The sequence below is a fragment of the Pseudophryne corroboree genome, chromosome 5 (genome assembly GCF_028390025.1).
Source record: "Pseudophryne corroboree isolate aPseCor3 chromosome 5, aPseCor3.hap2, whole genome shotgun sequence".
Classification (NCBI taxonomy): Eukaryota; Metazoa; Chordata; class Amphibia; order Anura; family Myobatrachidae; genus Pseudophryne; species Pseudophryne corroboree.
In genome coordinates, this window is record NC_086448.1 from 622,112,455 (window position 1) to 622,127,026 (window position 14,572).

The following is a 14,572-nucleotide window of genomic DNA, read 5'->3' on the forward strand; positions in this document are numbered from 1 at the left end:
GTGTAACACGTCATGGGCCTCTTTTGCTTGAGTGTGGCCAACTTTCTATCAGTTGTTACTATAGGCCATAGGGCATTAAGAGCCCGAGGTACCACCGGGCTGGAGTTGTTGTATCTCGTGACGAATGGTAGTGTTTGTGTATTGGCCTTTGGACACTGAGCCAATAACCTCTCCCTGGGAATCTTCGCGACTTCACGCTTGCTCTCCATCAGGGCTTTTTGCTCATACCCTCTAGCCACAAACCTTGTTATCACCTCTGATAATGCCTGCTCCTTTTTGTCCGGTTCGCTTGTAATCCTTGCTGCTCTAATCAACTGCGACTTCGGCAGGCCTTTCTTCAAGGCTCTGGGGTGATGGCTGTTGTGTCTTAATAGCGTATTTTTGTCCGTCGGTTTGTAATATACCTCAGTTTGAATCCGGTCTCCCATTACAGTCACCCAAACATCTAAATAGTTTAGAGCCACTTGGCTGCTTTGTGCCGTGACTCTGATCGGAGATGGTCTGCTGTTAATGAATGTAATTAACTGGTCGAACCGCTCTTGACCTCCGGTCCATAAAATGAAAACGTCGTCTATATACCTCGAGTAATGTAGTATATGCTTGGCAGTCTCATGGTTGTCAAAGAACATGCGTTGTTCTTCCTGTAGCATAAAAATATTCGCGAAGGATGGCGACACGTTGCTGCCCATGGCACACCCACTGGTTTGTTGAAAGATCTTCCCATCAAATAGAAAATAGTTTTGCGTCAGCGTGAGTTCCAATAATTTCAGAAAAAAATCATGATCAAGAGAACTCATCTTCATTCTGGTCAGGAAATCTTTCATGGCTGACAGACCCTCAGCTTGAGGTATACATGTATATAGACTACAAATGTCTATGGTACAGATTAATGTGCCTTGGGGAACTATGTCAATTGTGTTCAGATGGTTCAAGAACATGGTGGTATCTTTAATAAAGCCACGCTGTTGTACAATCAGGGGTTGCAAAATGCTGTCCAGGAAGATGGATATAGGTTGGTATAGCGCCTTCTGAGCGGAAATGATAGGTCTCCCGGGTGGATTGCTTCTATCCTTATGAATTTTGGGTACAGTGAATAACACTGGTACTACCGGGAACTCCTGTTTCAACGCCAAGCATAATTTGCTAGTTATTTTATTAGAACGGCATGCTTGATCCAGAATGCTATCTACTTCTTCCTTGTAACGTCCCGTGGGGTCCGACAGTAACTGTTGATACACTGCCTCGTCGGCTAATTGTTTGTAAATTTCAGATTTGTAATCTGTTAAATTCATGATGACGATTCCGCCCCCCTTATCGGCGGGACGGATCACAATGTCCTTGTACGACCCCAACTGCTTCAACGCCCTGAATTCTGCCCTGGAAAGATTGTAATTTACATCGGTCGACGCTGCTGTGTATTTCGCTATTGACTCGTCTACCAGTCTGATAAACGATTTGATGGAAGGATTGTTTGATGGTGGGTCAAATTTTGACTTGTGCATGGTGCTAATAAATGTTTGGTGCGGCTCCTGTGTTGCAACTGATTGGTGTTCTTGAAAAAATTCTTGCAATCTGAGTCTGCGTGCAAACTTGTGTAATTCGATCTGCCAACCCAGATCATTAAACTTATTAGTCGGAATAAACGAAAGTCCATTATTTAATGCTTTCGCCTCTAGCTCGCTGAGCTGTCGATCCGACAAGTTGTAAATTAGGTCTTCTTTCTGGATGAGGTGCTTCTGGATCCTGGCGTTTTGTTTGCCCCTGCGGGTGGGCGTCCTCTTGTTTTTGTACCTGCCTCGTTCGCAGGGGAGGTCCCCAAAGGGGCCTCAGCCTTATCTCCCGGGCCTTTAGAATCATTGATAGCGAATTCACTGTCACTATTAGAAGTGACAGGGTCCTTGTAACGATCCTCTCTTCTTTTGCGCCAGCTATGTTTAGCCCTATAGTTGTAGGGTTTGTGATTTCCAGGTTCCCCTCCTAAGACCCACCGGTAGACTTTGTTGGTCTCGTAGTCCTCTTTCACGGTAAGATGTTTATTCCGTTTGAACTTGATAAGTTCTTTTTTGTATGTGTCACATTGTTGTTGAATTTTAAGGATGGAAGCTTGACTGGTATCCTTTTGGAGCGTGCTTCTGTGCATGGTTTCAAACTGATGTATTTTGTCCCTCGTGATCTTGAGTTCTCGTGCTGATTCTTCTATTACAAGCAGTATTAAATCTAAACTGCACTTGTTCAGGATGCCTATCCACCTATTGCAGAACTCCACATTAAATCTGCCAATGGTGGGAACATTGCGTACACGGAACCCCCGTGGGATCATCTTATCCCTGTGATAATTGGATAATGAAATGCCATGCATCAGATAATCACACTCGCGCCGCTTAAGTTTAATGAGTTGGTGGTAGATGTCATCCATCGTAAGTTGTTCCTCAGACTCCGCCAGACTCTCTGTGAAATACAGGCGATCCGCATCAGCTTCCGTAAAGCTGTATGTATCTGCCCCGGCTGTCGGCATGCCTCCGTATCCCATGGTAGTTTCTTGTGTCATCCCTCTTTCAATAAATGTATACGCTGCTTAACTTGTGAATGATGCCGTCCCTTTGAGAAGTGCCAAACGGTTTAAAGTGTCACAGTGTCAACATAAAAGTGCTTTGGTGATATAAAGTGCTGTAGTGCTTTCCCGAGTCCTCTTCCTCCACAAAAGGGGTTAGTAGTGTGCAAATCGTAAATGTTCTTAAACACGATAAAAATGATATAAATTGGGGGTGCCTTGTCCCAGTTGACTGATGGAGGAACAATCCCCCATGAGCCCGTGTGTATATTGTCCTTTGGACCGGCACTCACCCTTCTGTACTATATGGCTCCGGTGCCCTCTGAAGATATTGAATATATGTTCCACATCAGACAAGCAGCGGCACTCGGAGACTTTTTAAAGGTGAAAAATAAAGTACAAATTTATTCCATATCACAGCAAGGCCAACGTTTCGGGGTGCGTCTGCCCCTTTGTCAAGGTGAGTACAAAGTGAAATATAAATGAAAGTGCATACCTTTATAAGATGAAAAAGACCCGCGAACGGGAACAGCGGTGTGAAGACGGGGACGCGTCAAACATCCGTCCCGAGCATTTGGGTGCAGAGTGATGACATTAGCCCGCAGTGCTGTGGTGCGTCCCCCTTCCCCTGGTCACCACGCGTCTCCATGGCAACCTGGACATGGTCGCGTAGAAGATTCCCCTGCGTCCTCGTCTCCTAGGTTACCCGGTCCTCGTTGGTAACCAACGTCCGGGTTCTCGCCTCCCCACTGCGGCGCTGTGTCCATCCTCTGCTACCCTGCGTGAAACATAAGTGTGGGTTAACAGTGACTGTACTAATGTTAAAAACATGACAGGCATCAAACATATATAAATTGCTGGACTATTACATGTCTATATAGCATATCTATATTAAGCAATGGATAAAACACTTATTGCCATCGCACTATGCATATGCAGAAATTGAATTCGGGAAAAAAGAGAAAGTCCTTCTGATGAATATGTTCTTCAATGGATATGAATCCTTCTATAAAGGTGCCAAACTGCCATTAGCTAAAATACACTCCACTGTATTTTGTCATTCAGACCTTTGGGTTTCATAGTGTCCAATATATACATCCATTTGGCCTCCATGCGCAATAGAGGCCCATGTCGATCACCTCCTCTCAGTCTTTTAGGGACATGATCGATTAGGATAAACTGTAGATCCCTCAAATCATGCCCATATTCAACAAAATGTTTGGCTACGGGCTGGTCCGTCGGTTTGCCCGTAAGGGCTGCTTTCACTGAAGATTTGTGTACGGCAAACCGCTCTCTTATGTTGCGGATTGTTTTGCCCACGTACTGGAGCCGACATGGACATGTAATTAGGTATACCACATGAGTTGTTGTGCAGGACAATACATGATTGATTTTGAATGATCTCCCTGTAGAGCAGGACAAAAAAGTGGCACCAGTGTTCATGAACTTGCATGTGTCACACCCCAGACACCGGTAACACCCTAAAGGTTTAGTTAGAAACGTAGAAGGTGTTATCTTATCAAATCCGGTAATATCGGTGTGTACCACCATATCCTTGATGTTTTTTCCTCTGGTGTAACACGTCATGGGCCTCTTTTGCTTGAGTGTGGCCAACTTTCTATCAGTTGTTACTATAGGCCACACTCTACATACATGTATACCTCAAGCTGAGGGTCTGTCAGCCATGAAAGATTTCCTGACCAGAATGAAGATGAGTTCTCTTGATCATGATTTTTTTCTGAAATTATTGGAACTCACGCTGACGCGAAACTATTTTCTATTTGATGGGAAGTTCTTTCAACAAACCAGTGGGTGTGCCATGGGCAGCAACGTGTCGCCATCCTTCGCGAATATTTTTATGCTACAGGAAGAACAACGCATGTTCTTTGACAACCACGAGACTGCCAAGCATATACTACATTACTCGAGGTATATAGACGACGTTTTCATTTTATGGACCGGAGGTCAAGAGCGGTTCGACCAGAGTCACGGCACAAAGCAGCCAAGTGGCTCTAAACTATTTAGATGTTTGGGTGACTGTAATGGGAGACCGGATTCAAACTGAGGTATATTACAAACCGACGGACAAAAATACGCTATTAAGACACAACAGCCATCACCCCAGAGCCTTGAAGAAAGGCCTGCCGAAGTCGCAGTTGATTAGAGCAGCAAGGATTACAAGCGAACCGGACAAAAAGGAGCAGGCATTATCAGAGGTGATAACAAGGTTTGTGGCTAGAGGGTATGAGCAAAAAGCCCTGATGGAGAGCAAGCGTGAAGTCGCGAAGATTCCCAGGGAGAGGTTATTGGCTCAGTGTCCAAAGGCCAATACACAAACACTACCATTCGTCACGAGATACAACAACTCCAGCCCGGTGGTACCTCGGGCTCTTAATGCCCTATGGCCTATAGTAACAACTGATAGAAAGTTGGCCACACTCAAGCAAAAGAGGCCCATGACGTGTTACACCAGAGGAAAAAACATCAAGGATATGGTGGTACACACCGATATTACCGGATTTGATAAGATAACACCTTCTACGTTTCTAACTAAACCTTTAGGGTGTTACCGGTGTCTGGGGTGTGACACATGCAAGTTCATGAACACTGGTGCCACTTTTTTGTCCTGCTCTACAGGGAGATAATTCAAAATCAATCATGTATTGTCCTGCACAACAACTCATGTGGTATACCTAATTACATGTCCATGTCGGCTCCAGTACGTGGGCAAAACAATCCGCAACATAAGAGAGCGGTTTGCCGTACACAAATCTTCAGTGAAAGCAGCCCTTACGGGCAAACCGACGGACCAGCCCGTAGCCAAACATTTTGTTGAATATGGGCATGATTTGAGGGATCTACAGTTTATCCTAATCGATCATGTTCCTAAAAGACTGAGAGGAGGTGATCGACATGGGCCTCTATTGCGCATGGAGGCCAAATGGATGTATATATTGGACACTATGAAACCCAAAGGTCTGAATGACAAAATACAGTGGAGTGTATTTTAGCTAATGGCAGTTTGGCACCTTTATAGAAGGATTCATATCCATTGAAGAACATATCCATCAGAAGGACTTTCTCTTTTTTCCCCAATTCAATTTCTGCATATGCATAGTGCGATGGCAATAAGTGTTTTATCCATTGCTTAATATAGATATGCTATATAGACATGTAATAGTCCAGCAATTTATATATGTTTGATGCCTGTCATGTTTTTAACATTAGTACAGTCACTGTTAACCCACACTTATGTTTCACGCAGGGTAGCAGAGGGTGGACACAGCGCCGCAGTGGGGAGGCGAGAACCCGGACGTTGGTTACCAACGAGGACCGGGCAACCTAGGAGACGAGGACGCAGGGGAATCTTCTACGCGACCACGTCCAGGTTGCCATGGAGACGCGTGGTGACCAGGGGAAGGGGGACGCACCACAGCACTGCGGGCTGATGTCATCACTCTGCACCCAAATGCTCGGGACGGATGTTTGACGCGTCCCCGTCTTCACACCGCTGTTCCCGTTCGCGGGTCTTTTTCATCTTATAAAGGTATGCACTTTCATTTATATTTCACTTTGTACTCACCTTGACAAAGGGGCAGACGCGCCCCGAAACGTTGGCCTTGCTGTGACATGGAATAAATTTGTACTTTATTTTTCACCTTTAAAAAGTCTCCGAGTGCCGCTGCTTGTCTGATATGGAACATATATTCAATATCTTCAGAGGGCACCGGAGCCATATAGTACAGAAGGGTGAGTGCCGGTCCAAAGGACAATATATATATATATATATATATATATATATATATAAAATAACTAAGACAGTCTGATAACAAGGTTTAATTGCCCATTACTATATTAATGTAAGTGAGACCCCTTAACACATGAAACACAGGCTTAATAGCCTGATTTACTTGCTGCATTAGAATGCAGCTTAGTTATGAGTGCCTCTCGCTGTGCTTCTGAGGGCATAATCCTCCGCTTCCTGCCCCCCCGCGCGATCTCCACCTCAGCGCTTCATGCTGGCAGACCACGGCAGCAGTAAGAGCTGTCAGCCTGAACACAGAGCCACGGCAGAGACGCCTGGGCGGGTAGTGCTTAGCAGGAGCTAACCGTGGGAAGGCAGCGGAGAGTGGCTGCAGCTGGTACCCAGCGGCGGCTGCTGGGCAGGCCATGGATGGGCAGGGGTCAAGTACACAGACAAAATATGCAGTCCCCACATGGCGGGGTGGCAGGTAGTATAATAAAACAAGTGAGTGGCGGCAGTGTGAGCTGCCTGGCTGCTCATTACCTGCATGTAGTGGAGGGTATGATGGAGCTTCTCTCTTCTAAGCTCCGTGCAGCTCCTCTGCAGCCTGAGGATGAAATCCACACAGGCTGATTGTGGTGTATGGCGGGGCCCCTCTCATGAGTACCGACAAGCCAACTGCTGCACTCAGCAGCACCCAAGGACCCAAGCTTCTTGATAAACTGGGAAGGGATTGAGTAGAAAAATTAAAAATCTGTAAAAAATAGATGAAAACTGTGGAGCATCGTCCACTTGTACCTTCCCGACTGAGGCACAGAAAAACACTTGGGTTCCTTTGGGAGTATGGAGGGGGTGGAGAGTTACTAATTTAAATATTTAAATGTGCCTATCATTGCTAATGCCCACCCATATCCCCAAGAGTACTCCAGTGACCCCTAGTGGATGAAAAATAAAAATTCTTATTGATTTGGAACCACCGGCATTGTTGTGATTAATTGACTCTCTAGTGCAGCCCTTTACATTTGTTTTTAGTTCATCAGTGAGAGGCCTGATGTAACGCTTATAGCTATTAGACCCACACCTGCCCAATGCATTAATCTCTTCGATCAAGCATCCCTCACTAGCTGCTGATGTGGCTGCCCCTATTCTAAATGAGTGCGTCCCAAACTTCTCTACCTGCCAGCCAAGGGTTGCTACGCATCTTTTTTAAGATTGCTGAGGACTGGTAACTGGTTATCGCTGATTCGTCTTTGTGCACAAGAAGATTCTCCCTCTCTCCCGCAGGCCTTGTGACCAAAAAGGCTTCGACAGCCATTACCGGGCAGACCGTAGTGTCTGGGTGCCTACATAAGTGCACACATTTTCCATTGCCGCCCTGGTCTGTCTTAGATCTGCGTATTTTGCACAATACTGTGTCTTTTGTCACGGCAATGCTGCTACTGCACTGCAGGCTGGTTTCCTTTGCCATTTTGGATTGCACCACCAACTCACTAATCCTAAATGCCCCGCTAAAAGCCATGATAAATGCTGTCTTAAATAGCCTTGCCTCGCTCTTGTCATGACAAACGCTTGGTACCTTACCTATTAGCTTCCTCAGCCTCTCGATGGTGACTGGCTCCCTAGTGTCTGGTTTCTTAACCTCTGCCCGTGCCCAAGCCCTCATTATAGTGGGTACCAAAAAACTTTTTGTTTCGTCCCTTTTACCCGCCAGCTTTTTAAAAAAGGATACACCTGCCAGTATCGCATTTGCCCTGGCCCTGAATGTCTGCTTCCTTCTGAGCTTGTCCAAAAAGGCCAATAATTGATTTTGTGGGGGCTTAAACTCAAAGCCTCCTGACGCTTGGATTTGCCGCCATTTTCCCCATGCGGCCTTGTAAGCTTTCCATGTATTTTTTGCCACGGACCGTTCCACCAGGCTGCCTAAGTCGGATCAACTACCTGCGAGGGGCATGTTAAGCCTACAGACCTTGTCCCCGGAGCTGCGGCCCTAAAGACATCCCACTTCTGCCTGGACAGTGCGTCCGCTATCACACTCTTCTCCCCTGGCACGTGTTTAGCTTTGAACGTAATGTTGTGGTGGAGGCACTAACTTCCTAAGCAGCCAACAACTGGCGGTGAGGATGCGCGCTGGTTGTTCACCACCTGCACCACCCCCATGTTATCACAGAATTGGATCTTGCTTATTGGCAAGTTTTTTACCCCATATGTCAACTGCTGTGACTATTGGGAACAACTCTAACACCGCCAAATTCTTTGTGAGCCCTGCGTCCACCCACTCTGGCAGCCATTGCTGGGCACACCATTCGCCCTGCAATTATGCATCAAAACCTGCCGCTCCTGCCGCGTCTGTAAATAACTGCAACGCACGATTTAACAATTCTGTCTTGGACCAGATTCGCATGCCATTAAAATGTAGGAGGAACTCCTCCCACACCCACAGGTCCTCCCTATGCTCCCTGGAAATATGTATGTAGTGATGCTTTTTTGCAGTGCCTGCGGTGGTTTGTTCCAGCCACCTCTTAAAGATTCTACCCATGGGAATCATCCTGCATGCAAAATTTAGGCTCCCTATCATTGACTGCAGCTGCCCTAGAGTGACCTTCTTGGCCTTTGCAAAGTCGCTCACCTCCCTGACCATCCTTTCCACCTTCTCTGTGGGGAGCCTGCACTTTTGCCTAACCATATCGATCTCCATGCCTAAGTAAGATATAACTTCCTTAGGAACCCCTTCCCCGTCTTCTCCGGTGCGATGGGTACGCTGAAATCCTCCAGCATGTCCTGCAGTTCGTGCAAGAGGTGACTGCACTGTTTCCGACTCTGGCAGACCCGCCACCAGGAAATCGTCCAGATAATGTGCTATGGTGCTTGATCCTGCGCGTTCTTGCAAACACCATTGCAGGAAAGAATTAAATGCTTCGAAGAAGGCACACGAAATGGCGCAACCCATTGGCAAGTATTTGTCTATGAAGAGAAAGCCTTCAAAGCTTAACCCCATCAGCCTAAAGCTATCCGGGTGCAGCAGGAGCAATCTGAAAGCTGACTCGATGTCTAGCTTCACCATGAGCGCTCCTTTTCCTTGTGCTCTCACCATATTGACCACCTGGTCAAATGACTGGTACTGCACTGAGCATTGCTCTTTATCAAGGGCGTCATTGACTGATCTTTAGAGAATATTAAAATGTCATCTAGATAAACCACCAAACACTTGTAAAGCAAGTCTCTAAATAAATAATTGACGTAATTCTGGAAAACAGCCGGGGCATAACACAACCCGAAAGGCATTACTAAATACTCGTAATTTCCGTCTTGAGTGTTGAAGGCTGTCTTTCACTCATCCCCTGGGTGAATGCGAATCAGGTTGTAGGCTCCACGTAGCTCTAACTTAGTGAATATTGAAGCCCGCTTAACCCAGTCGAACAATTTTGGAATCAGCGGCAGGGGATACCGATTCTTGAGAGTTATATCATTGAGTCCTTGGTAGTCAATGCAGGGCCGTAGACCTCCATCTTTCTTTTTTACAAAAGAGAATCCTGCTCCTGCAGGGGAGGAAGATGGTCTGATAAAGCTCTTAGCTAAATTTTCTTGGCTATACTCTGACATTGCTTGTGTCTCTGGTAATGACAAAGGGTAAATTCTGCCCCCGGGAGTAGTTTTAGCCGGTATCAAGTCAATTGGACAGTCACATTTCCGATTAGGTGGCAGAATGTCCACCCCATGCTTATTGAAGACATCTAAAAAGGACCAGTAAGCCAGGGGCAATTCAGAGGATTGAGTTGTGCACAGTGGTGCCACTGTTGTTAAACAAGCGTCGAAACAGGTTTTACCCCAGGAAAGAATCTCCTTAGTCTGCCAGTCAATTTGTGGATTGTGCTTTCGCAACCATGGGAGCCCTAGAATAATGTTATGAGAGGCTTTAGGAATCATGAGGAAGGAGATAACTTCAGAATGCAGTGCCCCCACCTTGACTTTGAGTGGGACAGTACAAAGGGTAATGACACCATCCAGAATATGACTTCCGTCCACTGCTGTGATGGAAACAGCCCGATCCAAAAGGATTGCCTGAATTCTGGCATGCTGAATCAGAGCAGAAGAGACAAAGTTTTCCACAGCACCAGAGTCGAGTAGTGCAGAAATCTCGAAGGAGGAAGGTTGGACTTCCAGGCAAATGGGCAAGACTTACTTACACATGAGTCCATGGAAACTCCTAGCTTAATCTCTCCTGAATAAGCTAGGAGCTGTAGTTTCCCGGCTGCAGGCTACAGAATTTAACGAAATGATCAGGTGATCCGCAGTACATGCAGAGATTTTCCTGGCGATGGCGTAGGCGCTCCTCATTAGAAAGACGAGATTGATTGACCTGCATTGGCTCCTCTGTGGGAGGTGAGAGTTGTCGTGCAGGAGAGTCCTGCCAGAGTCTTGAACGTAACCGAAAGCTGGGGCGCTCTGACTTGGACTTTTCTAAGCACCGTTACCCTATATCGAAGGTCTACTTTGTTGCACAAGGATATTAAATCATCCAACATGGCAGCAACATCTCGCGTGGTTAAGTCATCTTTGATTTTATCAGATAACCCGTTCCAAAACGCGGCAACCAACGCCTCTTCATTCCAATTTAGTTAGGAGGACAAGGTGCAAAACTGAATCATGTACTGACTGACAGAGTGAGATCCTTGGCGAAGACGAAGAATCTCCAACGAGGCTGAAGTAGTTCTGCCCAGCTCATCGCGGAAAGAGGATACAAATGCAGAGTAGTTTGAAAGAATAGGATTGTCTCTTTCCCATAGAGCAGACACCCACACCAATGCTTGACCGGTCAATAGAGAAATGAAATAGGCAACTTTTGTTCGAAGAGTTGGGAAACTGGCAGCCTGTAATTCAAATTGAATCTCGCACTGATTTTAGAATCCCCCATCAAATCTAGGAGGTAGTAATTGTAGGCGAGATACTGGAACTTGCGCTGGCGGTGTAGACACTGGTGGAGAAGTTACATGAGCTGGAACCTGAGATGATGTAATAGCAACATGTAGCGCATCCAGGCGAGCAGACACAGATTGCATGGCTTGAACCAGTTGTATTTGCATGAATTCTTGTTCACTTAAACAAGACAGGATTTCAGCCGTGGCAGCACCTCCAGATGCTTACTCACAGCCAGTAGAATTTGTGAATCCGTTTAATGTGTGCTAGCGGTAGAAGTGCATGCCTCTGCGAGGACAAAACGAGGAGGATGAATGTAGTTTGTTCTCATACAGTATGCTTTATTAACAAAAAGACATATTAGATCAAATATTTAAAGAGCAAAGATGAAGAATTCCAAATGATTAGGATGCAGAGTATTCATGGGTTGAGTTATTGAAAGAGTCCATATAATAAATGATTGTCTGATATGGCTAGTGAATACCGAACAGTTTGTAAGTTGGATAGTTAATTGTCGTGACTGAAGAACACTGAAGGAGTTTTGCGGAATGAATGATTATTAGACGTGGCTGAAGAACTCTGAAAGGGTTTTGCAGAATGGATGATTTTTTTAGACGTGACTGATGAACACCAAAGGGGTTTTGCTGAATGGATGATTATTAGACGTGGCTGAAGGGCACTACAGAACTGCTGGGAAATCCTCTACGGATAGAACTACAGGAGACACTGTCCTAAGTGGCAGGCTGTGACCCGCGGGGCTGGGGTAACCACTGCCAATTGTGCAGCAAATGACAGCTGATGTGACAATTCCATGGAGCTGAAAATCCAAGGGACACTAAAAGGCACGCAGGTGGACCTGTGGGAGCACAGAGCTAAGACACCTGTACTGGGAGAGAAACATAAAGCACTGGCAATGTTTGAAACTGGACCGCCCCCTTTTACCAGAGAGCTCAGCCTGTGATTGGCTGGAAGAGACCAGAGACCAAATCCCATTGGCATACTATGAATTGGTCTCCAACATGGCGGCCCCCAGTACTGCAGACACGCCAGAGAAGCGGCTCTTGCTCAGGCAGCCTCCCTGCACAGTGCTCCAGAGCATGGGATCTTACACAGGCAGCCTCCCTGCACAGTGCTCCAGTGACAGCAGGCCACAAAGTCACCAGCTCTCTCTCAGATGCAGCACACCAGTGGGCCTCACAGACCTCCTCCGCAGCAGTGCTAGCCATCTGACAGAGAGGCCCCGGAGACCATCACCAGAGGTGAATCCCTGGTCCATGACAAAGGAGTTTGCATTAATATGAAATAACTGTGAGCAGCTGCCTAGAGCAGAGGTATAGCTATGGTGGGGCAAGTAGGGCATGTGCCCTGGATGCCGTGGCAGGTCTGCCAGAGGGGGGCGCCACTGGCCAGGGCAGTGTAATTGGCGGCAGTGCCGGCATGAAGTGGTAAGCAGGTATTGCAGGACAGTGCCAGGCTGGAGAAGTGCCACTCCTCCCCTCCCCTCTACTGACTTTTTATTTTTTATTTTAAAGTGTCCTTTGCTGGACTCTAGAGTCTCCGACGGGCAGCGCTTGTGGTGCTCTGATGGTGACGTCACTGTCCGTGAGTTACCGGCTGCCCTCTCTGCTAAATTATCCTGGCCCGTCTCCTCATCTTACCTCCGGTTGTGTGCCGGCAGGCTCTTCTGGGTCACCACACAAAAAGATGGCTCATAGCTGGCCTGGACACTGGAGTAGCAATAAGTACATAAGCACAGGTACATGGGGGCAGTGTGTAAGTATGTGTATTGTCTGGTGGCATTGTGACTTGGACTTTTACAATGTGTGATGGGGGCAGAATATGGGGCAGTGTGCGTCACTATGGGGACAGACTATGGGGGTAATTCCAAGTTGATCGCAGCAGGACATTTTTTTAGTAGTTGGGCAAAACCATGTGCACTGCAGGGGGGACAGATATAACATGTGCAGAGAGAGTTAGATTTGGGTGGGTTATTTTGTTTCTGTGCAGGGTAAATACTGGCTGCTTTATTTTTACACTGCAAATTAGATTGCAGATTGAACACACCACACCCAAATGTAACTCTCTCTGCACATGTTATATCTGCCCCCCCTGCAGTGCACATGGTTTTGCCCAATTGCTAACAGAATTCCTGCTGCGATCAACTTGGAATTACCCCCTATGAGCATTGTGCGTGGCTATGTGGGCCAGTGTGTAAGGCTATGAGGGGCAGTGTGAGACTATGAGTACAGGCTATGGGGCAGTGTGTGAGGCTGTTGTTGCAGGCTATGAGGCAGTGTGTGACTATGGTGCAGTGTGTGTGGCTATGGGCACAGTCTGTGGGGCAGTCTGTGTGGTGGCTATGGGGGTAGAGTGTATGTGGGTGGCTATGGGGGCAGTGTGTATAAGGGGGGCATATTTTTACTGGGAACACTACAGTGGCATAATGTGTATAAGGTACTACTACAGTGTATCATGTATGATGGGTCCTACTATGGTGTAGCATGTGTATAATGGGTCCTACTATGGTGTGACATGTGTATAATGGATACTACTATGATGTGGCATGTGTATTATGGGTATTACTGTCAATGTCAGATTTTGCCCAGGACTGCAGCCCCCTCCCTACCAGGTAAAATCCACCACCTCAACACAGAGTCTTCGAAGCCAGATGCAGTCTGTGGGACTGCACTGGTTTTCTCGTGACTGCCAGTGACTTCCTATTGGAAGTGCAACCTGCCAGTCAGAGACAGTACAGTCAGTCCCATTGGGAGGTGTTTTCTCCCTCCAGGACTGCCAGACCGGGCTGCGATTAGCAGCGAGCTGGCTTCCTGTAAAAAGCCCTAACCAGCATCTAGGGACTGCAGCCGATGCAGCCCATATAATCCGGGTGTTTGCGCATGTGCAGTACCGTAACCACTACTGCGCATGTGTGGGTCCAAGCATCTGTGAACTACATTGTACAGGCAAGCGGGGACAAGGGACCCGACAGCCGGTACGAGGGAGGAGACACCCAGTAGCACATCAAACGTCATCCCCCCTCCTCCACTGAGGTTGGAGCTGCCCCATATTACTATGGTGTGTCAAGTGTATATAAGACACTACTATGTGGCATAATGGGTACAGCTTCAGTGTGGCATAATGTGTATAATGGGTACTACTATGGTGTTTCATAATGGGTACAACTATGGTGTAGCATAATGGGTACAACTATGGTGTGGCATAACGTGTATAATGGCTACTACCACAGTGTGCACACAAAAATATATAAAAAAACAAATCAATCACAGGCATATATATGGTATAAAAATGCTTTGAAGATATCTTTCTTACAGCGCTGTTGTAGCATATAATATCTTTGGGCC